Source organism: Mobula hypostoma, chromosome 5 (assembly GCF_963921235.1).
Source record: "Mobula hypostoma chromosome 5, sMobHyp1.1, whole genome shotgun sequence".
Lineage (NCBI taxonomy): Eukaryota > Metazoa > Chordata > Chondrichthyes > Myliobatiformes > Myliobatidae > Mobula > Mobula hypostoma.
Genome location: NC_086101.1, coordinates 49,570,713 through 49,591,160, shown reverse-complemented (window position 1 = coordinate 49,591,160; position 20,448 = coordinate 49,570,713).

Here is a 20,448-nt window from a genome sequence, read left to right as displayed (position 1 = left end):
GTATCCAGACATAGTTTATCCACTTTAAGAACCTGCTGGGAAGCCCACAAACGATCACGGAAGAAGAAGAGGACATACCCACGATACTAATGCAAGTCGACATCGATGACGACCCATTCACCATTGAGGAACTGAAGAAGGCCAAATATGTACTCAAACAGGGCAGGAGCGCTGGACCAGATGGAGTACCACCAGATGTCCTGAAAAACTGCGACCTGGACGACATCTTGCTGGACATATGTAATACGGCACTGATGAAAGGCGACAAACCAGAACAGTGGTCACTCTCAAACATTATCCCAGTCCCCAAGTCTGGATCCCTCACAAAGGCAGATAACTACCGCGGTATCAGCTTGACCTGCATCTTAGCAAAGCTATACAATCAGATGATCTTGAACAGGATTCGCACTGCCATTGACCCTAAGCTGAGATCCAATCAGAATGGTTTTTGGCAGAAGCGCACAACAGTAATGCAAATACTTGCTTTCCGTAGAATCATCGAGGAAGTCAAGAAGACCAACCTACCAGCCGAGCATACTTTCATTGATTTTCGCAAAGCTTTTGACTCCATTCACCGAGTTAAATGCTGAAGATCCTGAAAGCTTACGGAGTGACAGACCATCTACTGAGAGCAATAGAGTCCAGCTATACCAAAACCATGGCGAAAGTTGTATCACCAGACAGAGAAACAGCAGTGTTCGAGCTCCTAGCTGGTGCGCTGCAAGGAGACACTCTGGCACCCTATATCTTTATAATCATCCTTGATTACGCTCTGCGTCAAGCTACCAAAGGTCATGACAAGCTTGGTTTTACCATAAAACCAGGGTGAACCAAAAGGATCAGACCAGTTACACTCACAGATCTCGATTTTGCAGATGACATAGTCCTGTTCTCTGACCAGATGGAGGAAGCACAGCAGCTACTGACAAAAGTGGAAATTGAGTGCAATAAAGTTGGACTTCACCTAAACGCTAAAAAGACAGAGTACATGGCGTTTAACTGCGACAAATGTACTCTCAAGAACGTAAAGAATGATACCATTAAGAAAGTCTTTGACTTCAAGTACCTAGGGTCAAGAATGATGATTTTGGAGAAGGACATAAAGATACGGAAGGTGCTGGCGTGGAGGGCTATGAACAACATGAAGGAAATTTGGAAGTCGAACCTGACCAGAGGGCTTAGAAAGAGGATCTTCGTAGCAGTCATAGAGTCCATTCTCACGTACGGATGCAAGACGTGGACACTCACCAAGACTATGCGAAAGTCTCTAGATGGTTGCTATATACGAATGCTCCGGATGGCTCTTGACGTTAGTTGGCAACAGCACATGACGAACGTCGAGCTCTATGACGACCTACCGATGCTCACCACTAAAATCAAGGCAAGAAGACTGCAACTAGCGGGGCGCTGTCTACGCCACCCCGAGCTACCTGCCAGCCTAGTCATCATATGGGAGCCCAAGCGTGGGAGGATGAACCCTGGGCGCCCTTCCAAGACTATGGTCAACATGCTCCTAGAAGACAGCAGCACGGCTAATGTAGATGAAGTGAACACACTGATGAGGGCGAGGGAGAAGTGGAGAGTTTGTCATCGTGCCCGATACCAGACCCCTAGGCCTGAGATGACGTAGTAGTAGTAGAAGATGCTCCTCCCCCCTTTTCTTTCTTCCATGGCCTTCTGTCTCTTTTACCAATTTACTTCCCAACTCTTTACTTCACCCCCTCCCCCTTCAGGTTTCACCTATCACTTGGTGTTTTTCTCTCCCCCCCACCTTTTAAATCTGACCCTCAGCTTTCTTTCTCAGGTCCTGCCAAAGGTTTTTGGCCCGAAATGTCAAAATTACACTTTTCCTTTATATGCTGCTTGGCATGCTGAGTTCCTCCAGCATTTTGTGTGTGTTTCTTGGGGAGTGCTGTCAGGGTGCCCTAGGTAAGTATTGTAACTGTGGTGCATTTTGTAGATGGTGCCCTCTGTAGCCAACGTGTGCTTGGGACATGAGCACTACAGTAATCATATACTTTGTGCAGGCTGTTCAGAGGGAAGTCAAGTTAGAATCACCTTGTCATATATTTGGCCAAGTAAGGTGGCAAATTTTCTTCCTTTAAATGAGCCATGTGGCATTTTGTAGAAATCTAATATATTTCTGGCTACTATTACAGATACTAATGTTTTAATTAAATAATTTTTGTTAGAAGGTCTTGGGCCAAATACTAGCAAATGGGGCTAGCTTGGATGGGCATCTTGGTTGGATGGACAGACCTACTTCTGTGCTGCATGACTCTGGAACAGATTTCAGATCTGTTTCCTTTGTGATGTTGATACAACAGTGTCGTTTGATTAGACTAATAGCCTACTAAAATCTCTACTAACGTTTCGTTCAGCTGATTGCATTCAGCTGTGACTGTGCTCACAGTGTGTGAAGGCCTTGTCAAGCTGCAAGTGGTGTTAGCATGAAAATAGCTGAGACAAGCAGTAAGCTCCCCACTTCACATTTGGAGCCCTCTACACCCTGCTGCAGGGGGACTATTTTTGGTTAAATGTTAACATGTTAAAGAAACTTCTGCCCTCAGTAATACAGAAGCAAATTGCAGAAGGCCGTCACAGACTGCTGGCACAGTGTCATAGCTGTACAGCAGAAAACTATCAGCGACGTGAAATGTTAGTGGAGATTTTAGTAGGCTATTAATCCTAGTAGTAGCAATCTTCAGCCTAGCTTTGGTCTCAAGAAGCAAGATTACATCTCTTTAAAAGTAGCACTCTTTCAGCTACTGAAGAATATTGGCAAGGGATGAATGCATGTCACTGTAATGGGAAAGATCACTCATAGCTTGATTTTGCCATTCTATTCACAAAGAGGGAGAACTAGTGTCATGAGATTCAACCAACAACCCACTTGTAACCCCTGAGATTCAACCAACAACCCACTTGTGACCCCTGAGATTCAACCAACAACCCACTTGTAGCCCCAGTGTTTATAAATACCACAAAAGGCAAATGTTTATTATCATAGTTCACTCCAAAGAAAGGTACTGCAAGTTCTCTTTCAAGCCATGTTGACACAATGCATTTTAATCAAAAACGCATGAGATTCTGCAGATGCTGGAAATCCAGAGCAACAAACACAAAATGCTGGAGGAACTCAGCAGGTCAGGCAGCATCTATGGAAAAGAGTACCGTCAATTTTTTGGGCCGACACCCTTTAGCATCGACTGTTTATTCCTCGCCATAGATGCTGCCTGACCTGCTGAGTTCCTCCAACATTTTGTTCAATTTAATCAAATCTCTCGGTGTTGTTTTAAGAAAACAAACATTGACATTGGTATTGGTATTTCTATTGGTTTATTATTGTCACATGCACCAAAATTCAGTGAAAAGCTTGTCTTGCAAACTGTCATTCAGATCAAATCATTGCATGATGCACTGAGGTATATCAAGGTAAAAGAGTATCAATGCAGAATGAAGTGTAAAGCTACAGAGAAAGTGCAATGCGGGTAAACATTAAAGTGAAAGATCATAATAAGGAAGATTGTGAAGTCAAGTGTCTACCTTATTGCTCAAAATGTCCCTTCAAGAGTCTGATAACAGTGGGAAGGGAGCTGTCTCTGAGCCTGGCGGTACATATTTTCAGGCTTTAGTACAATTTATTTGGTATCTTTCAAGATATAAAGAACTCTATCACTTTTTCTAAAGTGCTTTATGAACAGCGATAAACTTTACAATCAGTGGTGCACTTTAGAAGGACTGATTTTATGTTGGAAATGTGGCAGCTAAGTTAAACAGTTTGCAATGTGCTAATAATCAGATAAATCTGTTTTAGGAATGCAATTTTCAAATAAGTTTTGAAACAAATGCAATCAACTGAGGTCAGTTATGGCTCATTCAAATTACATTCTGAGGTATCAATATCATTAACAGAGAGAGTCTGTATGTGTCACAAATACTTTCATGCAACTTATTTTAATCTATATCATGTAATCCCATAGAACTATTGTTCAGATTCGACAGAATGATGCCAGGTTTCCCACGGACAGACTAATATTGGAGAAATATGATCTAAGTACCTTACAATCTTGGCAGAAGTTCTGAAGATGAGGAGATAAAGTCTGTGACTAGTTTGATGAATTCCATGATTACCAGATACAACAGTGACTGCACTGTACATTCAGAGAACTGGAGAGTTGGATGAAGTTCAGAGTAAATAACAAAGATGCAGAACTAACATCCTTCAAAAATACACTTCTGTATAGCTTTAGAGCTGGTTAATTTTAAACACAAGTGATCCTGATGATGCTGGGAATCCAGAGAAACACACACAAAATGCTGGAGGAGCTCAGCAGGTCAGGCAGCACCTATGGAAATGAATAAACAGTCGACTTTTTGAGCTGAGACTCTTCAGGACTGGAAAGGAAGGGGAAAGGCACCGGAATAAAAAGGTGGGGCAGTAGAAGGGGAGCTAGTTAGAAGGTGATAGACGAAGCCAGGTGGGTGGGAAAGGCAAAGGGCTAGAGAAGAAGGTATCTGATAGGAGAGGAGAGTGGAGAAAGGGAAGTGTGGGGGGGGGCATCATGGGCACTAGCCTCTCCAGTATCAAGGACATCTTCAAAAGGCAATACTTCAAAAAGGTGGCATCCATCATTAAGGACCTCCATCGTCCAGGTCATTCCCTCTTCTCATTGATTACCATCAAGGAGGAGGTACAGGACCCTGAAAATACATCCTCAGCATTTTAGGAACAGCTTCTTTCCCACCGCCAACAGACTCCTGATTGGATAATTAACACGTACACTACCTCACCATTTATTTTTCTTTTTTTGCACTACTTACTTGATTTCGTATATACTGTATCTTTTATTGAATCTATAGATCTTTTAATGATGTGTTGCAATGTACTGTTGCCACATAACAACAGACCCCACAACATTTGCCAGTGATATTAAACCTGATTCTGAAATTTGTTGTTTTGCAGCAGGAGTACGGTTAAAAATATATAAATTACAAAATTAAATAAATAGTGCAAAGTAAAAGCTAGTGTTCATGGGTTTGTAGACCATTCAGAAACCTGATAGTCGGGGGGGGGGGCGGTGAGCGGTGGGGGAAAGAGGTTCTTTCTAAATCAAAAACACACAAGGTTCTGCTTGATCTTCCTGAACTGTCGAGCATGGGTCTTCAGGGTCCTGTACGTCCTCCCTGATGATGGTAACAAGAAGAAGCCAAGTCCCAGATGGTGAGGGTCCTTAATGGTGGATGCTGCCTTCTTGAAGATGGCCTCAAAGGTGGGATGATTGGGCATCTGATGGAATTGGCTGAGTTTACAACCCTTCGCAGCCTCTTTCATCCGGCGCATTGCGTGACAGGCAGTGATGAAACCAGTCAGAATGCTCTCCATTGTACATCTATTAAAAGTTGCAAGAGTCTTAGGTAACATGCCAAATCTTCTGAAATTTGTAATGAAAAAGAGCTGCTGATGTACCTTTGTGAATTAATCAGTGTATCGAGCACAGGATAGATAATCTGAGGTGACCACAGGAACCTGAAGCTGCTCCCGTTTCCACTGCACACAGAGCAATGAGAACAGGTCCTGACTTGCCCTTCCTGAAGTCCACAATCATTCGATTGACTTTGTTGGTCTTGAATGCCAGGGTGTCATTGTGACTCCACTCAACCAGCCAATCTAACTTGCTCCTGTAAGCCTCCACATTACCATCTGAGAATGCAGCAGCCCTGTTGTCAGTGTATTTATAGATGGTGACTGGGTTGTGCCTAGTCACACGGTCACAAATGTAGGGAGAATAGAGCAGTGGGCTAAGAATGCATCCTTGAGGTGAGCCTGTGTTTACAGTCAGCGAGAGAAGATGCTATTCCCAATCCTTGCTGACTGTGGTCTCCCAATAACTCAGTCAATTACTCAGTGGCACAGGGAGGTAATGATTCAGAGATCTGAGTTAAAATCCAACAGTGATTCATGTGTAATTTAAATACAGTTAATATTGGCAATAAGAATCAACTGGACTTAGTAATGAGGTTGACAAAATATACGGGATTGTCGTAAAAACTCATCAGATTTACTCATTCAATTTGACCTATATGTAAACTTCAGTCTTATCCCACGAGGTTAGTTCTTAAAATCCCCTCTGTAAGGGCTGAGGATGCCATTCAATTCTTTCTTTTTAGATCTTTTTATTAAATAAGTATACAAAAAGGTAAGCCATATAGACACTAATACATTGTTAGAATATAATAAAATTACAGAAGATATTAATACAAAAAAAATACTACAAACAATGTAATTTAAACATAACATACCAAGGTAACATAATAGTAAACTAATTTTATATATATATCAATAGAGAAAAAGAACCCCCCCCCAAAAAAAACCCACCGTGCAACTAACTAAAAGCAAAGCAAAGCAATGGGCTAACTTGAAACCAAACAGAGTTAAACTTAAAATCACGTCCTCCATCGCGACCTCCATTAAAAACAGTAAAAAAAACAAGAAGGGTATATATTACATTAAATGAAAATATTGAATAAAAGATCTCCAAGTCTGTTCAAATTTAAATGAGGAGTCATAAAGATTGCTTCTAATTTTCTCCAGATTCAAGCATAATATCGTCTGAGAAAACCAAAAAAAGGTAGTTGGAGCATTCAGCTCTTTCCAGTGTTGTAAGATCCATCTTTTCGCCATTAAAGTAAGAAATGCAATCATTCTACGGGCTGAAGGGGAGAGGTTACTGGAAATTTTAGGTAGTCCAAAGATAGCAATAATAGGGTGAGGAGAGATATCTATATTTAATACCTTAGAAATAATATTAAAAATATCTCTCCAAAAAGTTTCCAAAGTAGGGCAAGACCAAAACATATGAGTTAAAGAGGCTATCTGCCCCGGACATCTATCACAAAAAGGATTAATATGAGAATAAAAGCGCGCTAACTTATCTTTGGACATATGTGCTCTATGAACCACTTTAAATTGAATTAGGGAATGGATGCCATTCAATTCAAGGACAATTAAGGATGGATAATGCACATTGGGCATGTATTTGCCAATGGTGTCCAGATCCCAAGAAATGAATAAAAATACTCTCGATTACAGAACCAAGGTGATAAGTGCTGATCAGAGTACACCCATTCCAGTAAATCAAAATTTACTCTTTGAGTGAGTCAGTCACAACATTTTTCTTGGTACATCTTATTACATGTTATGTAATAATCCATCTTAAGATCAAATCTCTTCGTGACTGTAAACTTTAAATGTAAAACTACAAAATGTTGCATTCAACAAAAATAACTCTAAATCTGCCTTTTGCACTGAAAAGTCAGAATTATTTAATGAATCAAATCAAACAAGTAGAATAATTGTGTAGGAGTCTGTCAGTATTTCCATGTTACCAGTAAAGTCAAATTATCCAGTGTCTGAAAATGCAAAGAAACAGTGAAAATGCTGTTTCTGGACGACAATGAGAAGTTGTCACTAGACTTTAGTTATTTAAGCAGCAGTGTGGTAACGGTCAGGGCTAATGTTGTCGGAAAGTAGTCTGCGGAAGGATAGATTAGGAGAATGGGCAAAGAAGTGGCAGATAGAATGGATGTGCATTGCCATACACTTTGGTAGATAGAATAGAGGCGTAAACTATTTTCTAAATGTGGAGAAATTTCAGAAATCAGATGATCAATGGGACTTTGGAGTCCCATGTAGGATTCCCAAAAGGTTAAATTGCAGATTGAGATGGTGGAAAGGAAGACAAATGCAATGTTAGCATTCATTTCGAGGACTGGAATATAAAAAGCAAGGATGTAAAGCTGAGGATCTATAAAGTGTGGTTTAGATTGTGTTTATAGTTCTGTGGACAGTTTCGGGCCCCTCATCTAAGAAAGGATGTGCTGGCGTTGGAGAGGGTCCAAAAGAAGTTCGAGAGAGCAATCCCTGAAATGAAAGGTTGACGTATGCGGAGTGTTTGATGGCTCTGGGCCTGTATTCACTGGAGTTCTGAAGAATAGGGGGATCTCATTGAAACCTATCTAATTTTGAAAGGCCATATCAGGGGTTTGCAAACTGGGGTCCACGGACCCTTCAGTTAATGGTAGGGGTCCATGGCATATAAAAGGTTACTGGCCTAGATAGAGTGGATGTGGAGAGAATGTTTCATATGGTGGGGGAGTCTAGGACCAAGGAGCGCAGCCTCAGAATAAAAGGACGTCCCTTTAGAACAGAAAAGAGGAGGAATTTCTTTAGCCAGAGAATGGTGAATCTGTGGAATTCATTGCCATGGACAGCTGAAGGGGCCAAGTCATTGGGTATATTTAAAGCAGAGGGTGATAGATTCTTGATTAGTAAGAGTGTTAAAGGTTACAGTGAGAAAGCAGGTGAACTAGGTTGAGAGGGATAATAAATCAGACATGATGGAATGGCGGAACAGACTCAAAGAAACAAATGGCCCTAATTCTGCTCCTGCGTTATGATTTTATGATCTAAAATGAGTGACATTAGAAATGCCATATTCACCGTCTATAATCAATCAGAGTGAGGATGTAGAACCAAGTTTCCAAACCTGGGCATCTTTACTTCCTCCTGCATCTGAATCCTTGACTTCCACAGTCAGTATGGATCACCTCATTGACAATCAGCACAGGATGCATTCCTACCCCACTGCTCTACTCTCCCTGAACTCATGACTGCATGGCGAAGCACAGCTCAAACTCCTTTCATGAATTTGCAGATTACATCAATCTCAGATGGTAACGAGGAGGTATGTGTGAGAGGGGCAGATAGGCCGGTGTGGGAGAGGGGTAGATTGTCCGGTGTGTGTGAGAAGGCAGATCAGCCGGTGTCTGGGAGAGGGGCAGATCAGGCCGGTATGTGGGAGAGGGGCAGATTATCCGGTGTGTGTGAGAGGGGCAGATAGGCTGGTATGTGGGAGAGGGGCAGATCGGCCGGTGTCTGGGAGAGGGGCAGGTCGGCCGGTGTGTGTGAGAGGGGCAGGTCGGCTGGTGTGTGTGAGAGGGGCAGATAGGCCGGTGTGTGGGAGAGGGGCAGGTCGGCCGGTGTGTGTGAGAGGGGCAGATTGGACGGTGTGTGTGAGAGGGGCAGATCGGATGGTATGTGGGAGAGGGGCAGATCGGCCGGTGTGTGTGAGAGGGGCAGATCGGACAGTGTGTGTGAGAGGGGCAGATCGGCCGGTGTGTGGGAGAGGGGCAGATCGGCCGGTTTGTGTGAGAGGGGCAGATCGGACGGTGTGTGGGAGAGGGGCAGATCGGCAGGTCGGCAGGTGGGTGGGAGAGGGGCAGGTCGGCCGGTGTGTGGGAGAGGGGCAGGTCGGCCGGTGTGTGGGAGAGGGGCAGATCGGCAGGTCGGCAGGTGGGTGGGAGAGGGGCAGGTCGGCCGGTGTCTGGGAGAGGGGCAGATCGGCCGGCGTGTGTGAGAGGGGCAGGTCGGCCGGTGTGTGTGAGAGGGGCAGATCGGCTGGTGTGTGGGAGAGGGGCAGATCGGCCGGTGTCTGGGAGAGGGGCAGATCGGCCGGTGTGTGTGAGAGGGGCAGATCGGCCGGTGTGTCGGGGAGGGGCAGATCGGCCGGTGTGTGTGAGAGGGGCAGATCGGCCGGTGTGTCGGGGAGGGGCAGATCGGCCGGTGTGTTGGGGAGGGGCAGGTCGGCCGGTGTGTGTGAGAGGGGCAGATCGGCCGATGTGTGGAAGAGGGGCAGATCGGCCGGTGTGTGTGAGAGGGGCAGATCAGCCGGTGTGTCGGGGAGGGGCAGATCGGCCGGTGTGTGTGAGAGGGGCAGATCGGCCGGTGTGTGTGAGAGGGGCAGGTCGGCCGGTGTGTGGGAGAGGGGCAGGTCGAGCCGGTGTCTGGGAGAGGGGCAGATCGTCCGGTATGTGGGAGAGGGGCAGGTAGGCCGGTGTCTGGGAGAGGGGCAGATCGTCCGGCGTGTGGGAGCAGGGCAGATCAGCTGGTTGAGTGGTGCTGCAACAACAGCCTCACAAGGAATTGACTGTGGACTTCAGGAGGACGAAGTTCTGGGCTTAACAGTGGAAAGGGTGAGCAGCTTCAAGTTCCTGGATCTCAGAGGATCTATCCTGAACCCAACATGTTGATGCAATCACAAGAAGACTTGCATGGGAGTATGAGGAGATCTGGTGTAGAGTCATACAGTCATAGAACACTACAGCACAGAAACAGGCCCTTAGCCCCATTTAGTGCAGGCTGAAATGTTAAACTGCCTGGTCCCCTTGACCCACACCTGAACCATAGCCCACCATACCTTTCCAATCCATGTACCTATCCAAATGTCTCTTGTGTTGAAATCAAACCTGCAACCATTACTTCTGCTGGCAGCTCGTTCCACACTCTCACCACCCTCTGAGTACAGGTGCCCTGTGTTCCCCTTAAACATTTCATCTTTCACCCTTAACCCATGACCTCTAGTTCTATTCTCACACACCCTCAGTGGAAAATGCCTGCTTTTGTTTACCCTATCTATGCCCCTCAGAATTGTGTATACCTCTATCAAATCTCTTTTCATTCTCCTATGCTCTAGAGAATAAAATCCTAACCTAATCAACCTTTCCTGATAACTCAGGTCCTCAGATCCCAGCAACATCTTTGTAAATGTGTCCGGTTCTGGTCGCCTCACTATAGGAAGGATGTGGAAGCATTGGAAAGGGTACAGAGGAGATTTATCAGGATGCTGCCTGGTTTGGAAAGTATGCACTATGATCAGAGATTAAGGGAGCTAGGGCTTTACTCTTTGGAGAGAAGGAGGATGAGAGGAGACATGATAGAGGTGTACAAGATAATAAGAGGAATAGATAGAGTGGATAGCCAGCGCCTCTTCCCCAGGGCACCATTGCTCAATACAAGAGGACATGGCTTTAAGGTAAGGGGTGGGAAGTTCAAGGGGGATATTAGAGGAAGGTTTTTTACTCAGAGAGTGGTTGGTGCATGGAATGCACTGCCTGAGTCAGTGGTGGAGGCAGATACACTCGTGAAGTTTAAGCAACTACAAGACAGGTATATGGAGGAATTTAAGATGGGGGGGTTATATGGGAGGCAGGGTTTGAGGGTCGGCACAACATTGTGGGCTGAAGGGCCTGTACTGTGCTGTACTATTCTATGTTCTATGTTCTAAATTTTCTCTGCACTCCTTCAATCTTTTGGATATTATTCCAGCAGGTTGGTGACACAATATTCCAAACTGGGTTTCACTGATGCATTATACAACTTCACATAATATCCCAATTCCTGTAAATTATACTTTGATTTATGAAGGCCAATGTGCCAAAAGCTCTCTTTATGACTCTCCCTACCTGTGAGGCTACTTCCAGATACCCCCATTCTACCACACTCCTCAGTGTCCTACCAGTCACCTTGTAAGTGCTACCCTGGTTTGTCCTGCTAAAGTGCAACAAGTCACATTTGTTTGCATTAAATTCCATCTGCCACTTTTCAGCCTATATTTCCAGCTAGTCCAGATCCCACTGACGCCCAGTATGTACAGAGAAGGTACAGAAGCCTGAAGACCTGCTCTCAGTCATTGAGGAACACGTTCTTTCCTTCTATCATCAGATTTCTGAACGGATCATGATCCCATAAACACTACAGTATGTGTGGGCATGTGGCCAAGTGGTTAAGGCATTGGACTAGCGACCTGAAGGTCGTGAGTTTGAGCCCCAGCCCAGGGGACGTGTTGTGTCCTTGAGCAAGGCACTTATTCACACATTGCTCTGTGACGACACTGGTGCCAAGCTGTATGGGTCCTAATGCCCTTCCCTTGGACAACATCGGTGTCATGGAGAGGCTGGTCTTCTGCTGGTCTTCCACACAACCTTGCCCAGGCCTGCGCCCTGGAGAGTGAAGACTTTCCAGGCGCAGATCCATGGTCTCGAAAGACTAATGGTTGCTTATGAAACACTACAGTGTTATTCTTTTCTTTTGCACTTTTTATTTTGTAATTTATATTGATTTCATATCTTTGCATTGTACTGCTGCTGCAAAACAATAAATTTCATGTCATATAAGACTGTGATACTGAACTTGATTCAGATTCTGATTCTTTGTCCTTGGCTTTGTGAATATGTTTTACATGGTAGTCATTAACCTGTGAACACAATGGGCAAATTCTGCATCTAGAACAAATTGCATCCAGGTTCAATAATATGGATAGTGATCAATAATGCAGGTGCTGTAATTAAGAATTTAATTCAGTGCCTACATAGGGTGGGGAGTGTCAGAATGTTTGTAAAGCCAAGGAAGCTTCATTCTACTTCTGACCAAATGTAATTTAGGTTGGAGTATCAGCATAGCAGACGTGGAGAGAGGGTGAGAGCACAAGTGTGGAATGAGGTGAATCAGATGCGAACCTTAACAAACTCTCCATTTTGGCGATAGGTTAGTGACAAACATTATTACTGATCGACAGACCTCCACAACTTCCTTGGTTACACCCTTCCCTCTGTATGGACTCCATTCCATTTGCCCAGTTTCTCCAAGTCCCAACTCTACCCTTTTACTTCGATATTTTGAAATTTTATTTATTTAGAGATACAGCACGGAATAGGGCCTTCCTGTCCTTTCAGCCATGCTTTCCAGCAACCTCCAAGTTAACCTTAGCCTAATCATGGGACAATTTACAATGATAAATTAAGCTACTAACCTATTCGTCTTCGGACTGTAGGCAGAAACCGGAACACCGGGAGAAAACACACCTGTTCCACGGGGAGTACGTACAAACTTCTTACAGAGGATGATGAGACTGAACTCTGAACTCTAATGCCTCGAGCTGTAATAATGTCACGCTACTGCGCCTCCCTGTTGTTGACGCTGAAGCTGATCCAGATTCAATATTGTAAATTTAGATGCAAATTTAATTTGGGGCTGAGGGAGAAATTACAGAAGATCTTACCTGAAATGTTTAGTTTGTGTTTCATCAACACAAAGTTTGCATGAGGAAGGTAGATCATTATCTTTAAAAAGAGGAAGAAACAAAGGGGTGGAAATTAGAACTAAATATGTTCAACGATATTAATTGCTACTTCTTGTCCCCTTTGCACATTAATGGAGGTGAACGCACCTGGCAGTTAATGCAGCCAAGTATAATCAGTGCATGTGTCTGTCTTAAGATGAGCTTCTCCTAAAGCTAAAAAGCAATCAATATGGTGAGCCAAAACACATTTTCATAGTGAACGATATATCTTTTTTAATGTTAGCCACAATCATCTGAATCTCCACATGACTAACAATGCAAAAAGGCCGATACAAAGCAGTTAGCCTCAAGTCATAGCCTCTGTTCTACAACTTCTATCAGCTAAGGCCTTATGCACTCCAAGCAGTAAGAGTGTTGTGTTAGTGAAAATATAACAAATATTTGTGACTTGACACATGCAGTGAAATTGGTGTTTTATGTTTCTTTATTCAAAACTGATTTTGTTTGAAACTTTTCTTCTTACTTTTGTTACGTACCCCGTAACTGGGTCCTCAAACCAGCAGAAATGGAACACTCGTTGGAGTCTGTGATTACTAGAAACTAAGGAAGTTTTATTAACAAAAATAAGTAATACAGTACACTAACCACAAGGATATAAATGTAACAGGTTAGCAATGATAGTATACACATATACACAGAAATAGGATAATAGGAATCAACCAAGCTCTATCGCAGTCTAGGGGTAAAATGATCAGTCTCAAGGTGAAGCAGAATTCAGTTCAGTCTAGTGTAATTCGAAGTAATCGCTGTTGTTGTACTGTTGGAGAGAGAGAGAGAGTAAGTGATACAGTTGGTTTCAGGCAAACCTTTCGATGCCTTCTGATTCCGCTGTGGTCACCGACTGTGACCCCTCCATTCCGGATGCGACCGTTCTTCCGTGATGAACCCGGCACTCAGGCAAGGGCGGACACACAACAGGTCCCGACCGGTCGTACCTTTACACCCTGTGAGCCTCTGACCGATTCCCGCGAATCGGTTCTCCAAGCTCCCACCAACTTGTGGGGCACAATGCTCTTTCCAGGGTCTCGTGCGTGTGTGTTGTGCCTTAGCAAACCCGCAATTTTTATCCCCCTGATGGGGTATCACCTATCCATCAAACTTCACACTTCTTATTGTCTCAGCAGGATTGTTAATGAACAGTTCAGGTTCAAAGCAAGCTGTCTGTGGCAGACGCCACATACTGAATTATGTGTCTCTCTCTCATTATCTCTCTCTTCTCTCTTATTAGCATTTTGAATGGCTCTCTGTGGTCTCTCGTTCTCTCTCTCATTAACATCATCTGTTCTGCAGCTCTGCTTGGCTTCACACATGACACTCTCAATAGTGTTTTCTTTTCCCATGGTAAGACGACGTCATGATTGTTTCACACTTTGATCCCACGACACATGCAGTCTCTCAGAGAGCTTCGGTAAGTTTTCACCATTTTAGTTACATCAGAAACTTCATTAGTTTAGAAGGGTTAAGTTGAGTGAAGACTGGTGATACATATGTAATGGCTTCTCTGTAATGTTCATTGCTGAGGTAATGGTTTCTCTGTAGTAGCAATGTTTGGGTTATGGCTGTAAATAACAGGACTGTAGTATACATGTTAGCCAATTGGAGATTGTTGTTTTGTCTTGTGTATCTGGAAGGATGATGTTTTCGCAGTCTTTTGTTGAGGAGTGAGGAAGAGGAGAGCTGGTAGACCACTGGATGGAGTGGACTGGGACCTGAGGGTCCAAAGGTCGGCGACACTCGGACGAGACCGATGGTGGAAGAATGACTACTGAGTGAGCTCCAACATGACTTTAATTTGACTCAGGCCCTTTTTTTAATTTTCATTACTAACTCTATGTTCTGATTAGGATTCATAAAGTTCAATCATTTAATTGCATATGGTGCACTGTCTGATATTTTGTGTTGTGAGTTTGTGACTGGGGGTACGTTACACAGCATCCACACAAGCGCGATTACCCAGCTTGTCGGGGCCAAAGGCTGTTTCCCTATACAAACACAAGCTGGGTGAGCCTGAAGGTTACAATTGTGGGGCTCGTCTGGGATTGATTCCGTTGGATGCTGTGTGATTGCCCTGTTTAAATCTGTGTTGGTATGGATGCTGCTGGGGTAGAGCAGTGGTGTGCCTCCTTGGGGTTACCAGTAATTAAGGCTTGCGTGTTGAATGGGGTGGATATTTGTATCCTGGATGAATTGTCAATTCAATTTTTGAGTATGGTTAAAGCTGTTTGCAAAGTTGAACCATAGCGCGAAGGTTTGATAAAATGGAGGGCTTAGACCTTGCTTTAGTTCAGACTAGCGCTGACGTAATGGTGGTGGGACTGTCAGCATCTATCGGTGCCCCAGGTGAGGTGGGACCATGGCCTGTCCATACTGTCAGGGAGGAGGAGAAGGAAGCCCAGCAGGCTGGGTCACAAGCTGAGTTGCCCGCAGTTGCATGCGGAGATTTCAGAGACAGGACTCTATCGTTTCTGAGGAGTGAGGGGAAAGAGTGGTCGGATTTGGAAAGTTTAACTAGTCCCCATCCCCCAGTGAAGAGTGAGGGTTCTGAGTTGGCATCAGCCCTTACGTCCCTGGCAAGTAAGTGGCCCACTGCCCAGGCAGCGGGTCCACGCCGGAAGGTAAGAATTTTCTCTGGAATAACGCCCACCCCCGAGGGGGAAGATGAGTATGAGACGTGGGTGGAGAAGACCTCTCAGTTGTTAGATGAGTGGTGGTGCTCTGATGACACAAAGTGACAGAGATTGGTTGAAAGATTGAAGAGGTTGGCGGCTGATGTAGTAAGAGGCAGGAGGCAGTGACAGTTAACCGACCCTCTGCTCCCCTTGCTGAGTATCTAGACGCATTAGAGAGTGCTTTTGGTATGACAGGGAGCCCACTGGAGCTCCTGGCGGGGGGGGGGGGGTGTTCAAAACATGCGTCACGAGAAGAGGGAGAAGCTTTCCACATACGTTTCTCGGCTAGAGAGACAGCTAAGTTGTTTGGGGCACCAGGGGGGTCATTCTCACAGCTGAGGTGGATAAGTTAAGGATGGACAAGATAGCCAAGGGCGCCCAGCCCCAGGGCATGATTGCTTGGTGTCTCTGGCAGTCCCGTAAAACGCGCCCCCCTCCCTCATTTGTTCAGCTGATCAGAGAGGTGCGGGAAGAGGAGAACTTGTTGGGGCCGCGAGAGGACTCCGTCAGCAGGGTACAGTCCTTGGTGGTAGCCCCTTGTGGTGAAGTGACCGGGGCCAGCCCAGCCCGGGAAATGGTAAAGGAGATAGTGGCAGAGCTGAGAACTGAGATGTCCCAGGTGTTAACAGCGGGTGTGGACCCTCCATATGATAGGACTGGTAGAGAGGGCTCCCCCCCGCCCCAAGAGGATGGACTATGCAGAAGGCTGCGAGTGGCCGGGGTTCCGCGAGAAGAGGGGCGGCCGGTAGCTTGTGCTAGAATTGTGGGGAAGAGGGACACTTCCGGCGGGAATGTGAGCAGCAGGAATCCCCTCGGAGAGCGAGCCCCTGGGTATCTAAGCAGGGAGAGGAGTCAGAAAACTTAGAAGAGACCCAGTGAGGGAAACGGCCTGGTGTTTCTGGGGGAACACATTCCCAGCAATGTACCAAGGAACTCCTGAAAGCAAAAGGCCCAATTCCTGAAGACTCAGTGGGACCACGCTCCTGTGTGTTGCTACGGATAGAGAGAATATATGCTGAAGCCATACTTGACACCGGGTTGCAGGTCACATTACTGTACCGTTCGTTTTACAATCAGTATCTGAAGCATTTACCATTGACACCATTCAGCGCACTGGAGATTTGGGGATTCAGTGCTTATCCATACGATGGTTATTTGTCAGTGAAACTGGAGCTCTTGGAGGCCGATGTGGGAGTGTCTGAAGTTCTTCATATATTGGTGCTGGTTTGTCTGGACCCTGTTGAGACAGGTGGCGTTTCAATTCTGGTGGGGACCAACACGCCTCTTGTGAGGAGGTTCATGGGGACCTGCAAGGAGAAGGCAGGTGAGAGCTTTCTGGGGACATTGTCTGTGCACCCAGTGTTTCGAGCTGCTTTTGAGGAAGTACGTGGCAGCATTGGGCTGGATAGCAAATTTAAACGAGGGACTGCGTGGTTCACCCAGTCGAAGTCAGCCCAGGGAAGTAGCGAGAGTGATGGGAACTCCCAAATTTCCCAGAGTGCCTGAGGGCGAAGCCCTCTTAATGGACACTCTGGAAGACCACAAGGGGGAGAGGGGATTTCCTGCTGGGCTATTGGTGAGGCCCGAATTGCAGAAGCTCTTGGTTGTACAGGCGAGCAGGATGGTAGAGATTGTCAGGATCACTACGAAGAGGGAGATCACCTTCAAGCAGGGGATGCCCCAGTGCATCTGATCCCAGTGACGGTAATGTCTAGTCTCCGGCTTGTCTCACTATTGGAAAAAGGGGGAAAGTTGACCGCTGAGCCATTCAACTTCGGGGACTCCTCGGTGCCACCTGGTAGGAAAAGGAGGCCGTTAGAGAAGATGTTGAAGCTGGAAGGTGTCTTTTTCATTGGCGAGTTTGATGTGGGTTGTTCCAAGAGCACTCGTCACACTATCCGGTTGACTGAGGACACCCCATTTAGAGAGAGGTCGTGGCCCCTGCAGACGTGGACGATGTGCGACCGCACTTGTGTAAGTTGAAGGAAGCTGGGATCATCACTGAGTCCCGAAGCCCCTATGCATCCCCAATAGTAGTGGCCCGGAAGAAGAACGGGAAGGTACGCATGTGTGTGGACTATAGGACTCTGAACAGGCATACTGTCCCGAGGATTGAAGATGCACTGGCCTGTCTGAGTGGGGCGAAGTGGTTCAGTGTGCTGGACTTGAGGAGTGGATATTACCAGATCCCGATAAGTGAGGCCGACAAAGAGAAGACAACATTTATATATCCCCTGGGATTTTTCCGGTTTGAAAGGATTCCCCAGGGCATATCAGGAGCCCCTGCAACCGTACAGCGGGTCATGGAGAAGATGGTGGGGGATATGAACTTGCTTGAGGTGTTGGTGTATTTGCATGACCTCATAGTATTTGGATCCACTTTGGAAGAACATGAAGCGAGGCTACTGAAGGTGCTTGGCCACCAGAAAGCTGAAGGGTTAAAACTTTCCCTGAACAAGTGCCAGTTCTGCAAAACGTCTGTTAGCTATGTTGGACACATAATCACACGGAATAGAGTAGTTACAGACCTGGCTAAGGTAGAAACAGTGACCACTTGGCCAAGGCTCCAGATTGTGAGTTCTCTGCGCTGGTTCCTCAGGTTTTGTGGTTATTATCGGAGATTCATGAAGGGCTATGCCAAAGCGAGGCATCCCTTGAATCAGCTTCTGTGTGATTACCCTCCCTTGGGGAAGAAAGGGAGGGGTAAAAAAGGGCAGGAGGGTGGAGAGTATCTCAATCCATCGCAGCCCTTTGGACAGAGGTGGGATGTAAAATGTGAGGAGGCTTTTCAGTTGCTGAAGGAGCTGCTGACCCAGGCGCTGGTGCTGGCTTTTGCGGACACCCGAATGCCATATGTACTGCACACAGATGCCAGCGGAGAAGGTTTAGGGGGCGTCCTGTATCAGGATCAGGGCACTGGGTTAAGGCCTGTGGTGTTAGTCAGCCGGAGTTTGTCGCCCTCTGAGAGAAACTATCTAACGCAAAAGTTGGAATTCCTGGTGTTGAAATGGGCGGTGGTGGATAAACTGAGTGACGATCTCTCCCGGGCCAAGTGTGAGGTGAGGACAGACAACAACCCCCTAACTTATATCCTGACCCCTCGGTGAAACTGGATGCCACAAGCCATCAGTGGTTGGCAGCGTTGTCTGCCTATGATTTCAGCCTGAGGTACCAGCCGGGGAGCCGGAACATTGATGCAGATGCTTTGTCCCAATGGGTGCATGAGGGACTGGACATGGAGAGGAGTGGGAGAGCGTTTCTGCCCCTGGGGTGAAGGCCATGTGTTAGTTTGCCATCACCGTGAAGGCAGAGGGAAAGGAGAGGCAGGATCGAGCAGTGGATCAATTGGGGGCTTCTGATGACGCCATACCCCAAGTTTACTGTAACCTGACTGCTCTGAAGACAAATCAGCTGCCGGAATTAAGTTCTGGGGAAGTGGCAGCTGCTCAGCGAGATGATTCTGGCTTTGGCACTATTTGGTCCACGGTTGAAAAGGGAGACATTGCTCAGGCGGAGAAGACGAAACACGCTTTGGTGCCTCCATTACTGAAAGAATGGCCTCGGTTGGAGTTAACTTATACCAGATTTTATACCAGGTCACGTCACCCCCGGACCGACCTTGGCGTTGCCAGCTGGTTCTGCCTGAGAAGAATCGGAGGATTGCGTTGAAGTCACTTCATGATGATTCTGGACATTTTTGGGTGGAAAAGACCTATGGATTGCTCAGAGACCGGTTTTACTGGACCCGAATGAAGTCGGAAGTTGAAGAATACTGCAAGTCATGCATTCGCTGCATACGGCGGAAGATACTGCCTATGCGGGCAGCTCCCTTTTCCCACTTGCAGAGTGCAGGGCCCCTGGACCTGGTGTGTATAGATTTCCTGTCCATAGAACCTGATGCCAGAAATACGGTGAATGTCTTAGTCATCACGGACCACTACACCAGGTATGCTCGGGCTTTTCCTACCAAGGACCAGAGGGCATCCACGGTGGCAAAAGTGTTATGGGAGAAGTATTTTGTTTATTATGGCCTTCGCAGGCGGATACATAGTGACCAGGGACAGGACTTCGAGAGCAGACTCATCTATGAGTTACTGGGCATGCTTGGAGTTGAGAAGTCGAGGACCACGACCTATCACCCGCAGGGCGATCCTCAGCCTGAGAGGTTTAATTGGACCTTGCTAGACATGTTCGGGACCCTGGAGATCAGCAAGAAGAGCAGGTGGAGTTAACATATTGGGCATCCAGTTCACTGTTACAACTGTACACGAAATGAAGCGACTGGGTACTCGCCATATTATCTGATATTTGAGCTAGAGGCGAGGTTGCCTATTGACCTTTGTTTTAGGACTAACGCGGGTGACCTACCACCAAAGCCTTATCTGAAGTATGTGTCTGATATGAGGAGGGAGCTGAAAAGGGTTTATGAATTGGCTGGGGTCACGGCCGCCAAGCAGAATTGAGGAAATAAGAGGAGGTATGATCAGAAAGTGAGGTTCTCCTAACTCCTGCCGGGAGACCGAGTCCTCATAAGGAATTTAGGGCTACCTGGAAAGCACAAGTTAGCTGACCGCTGGGTGGCCACACCCTATGTGGTGGAGAGTCAGATGCCAAACCTACCAGTTTTCCGGGTGAAACCAGAGGAGGGGAATGGGCCTGTCAGGATTCTCCATCGGAACCACCTGCTACCCCCGGGACAAGAAGTGCAGGTAGACCCAGAGCCTGACTTGGACCCTACACCTAGTAAGAGGACTCTACGAAAACACGGGGCGACTGCGGGGCCAATGGCAGGAGAGGCT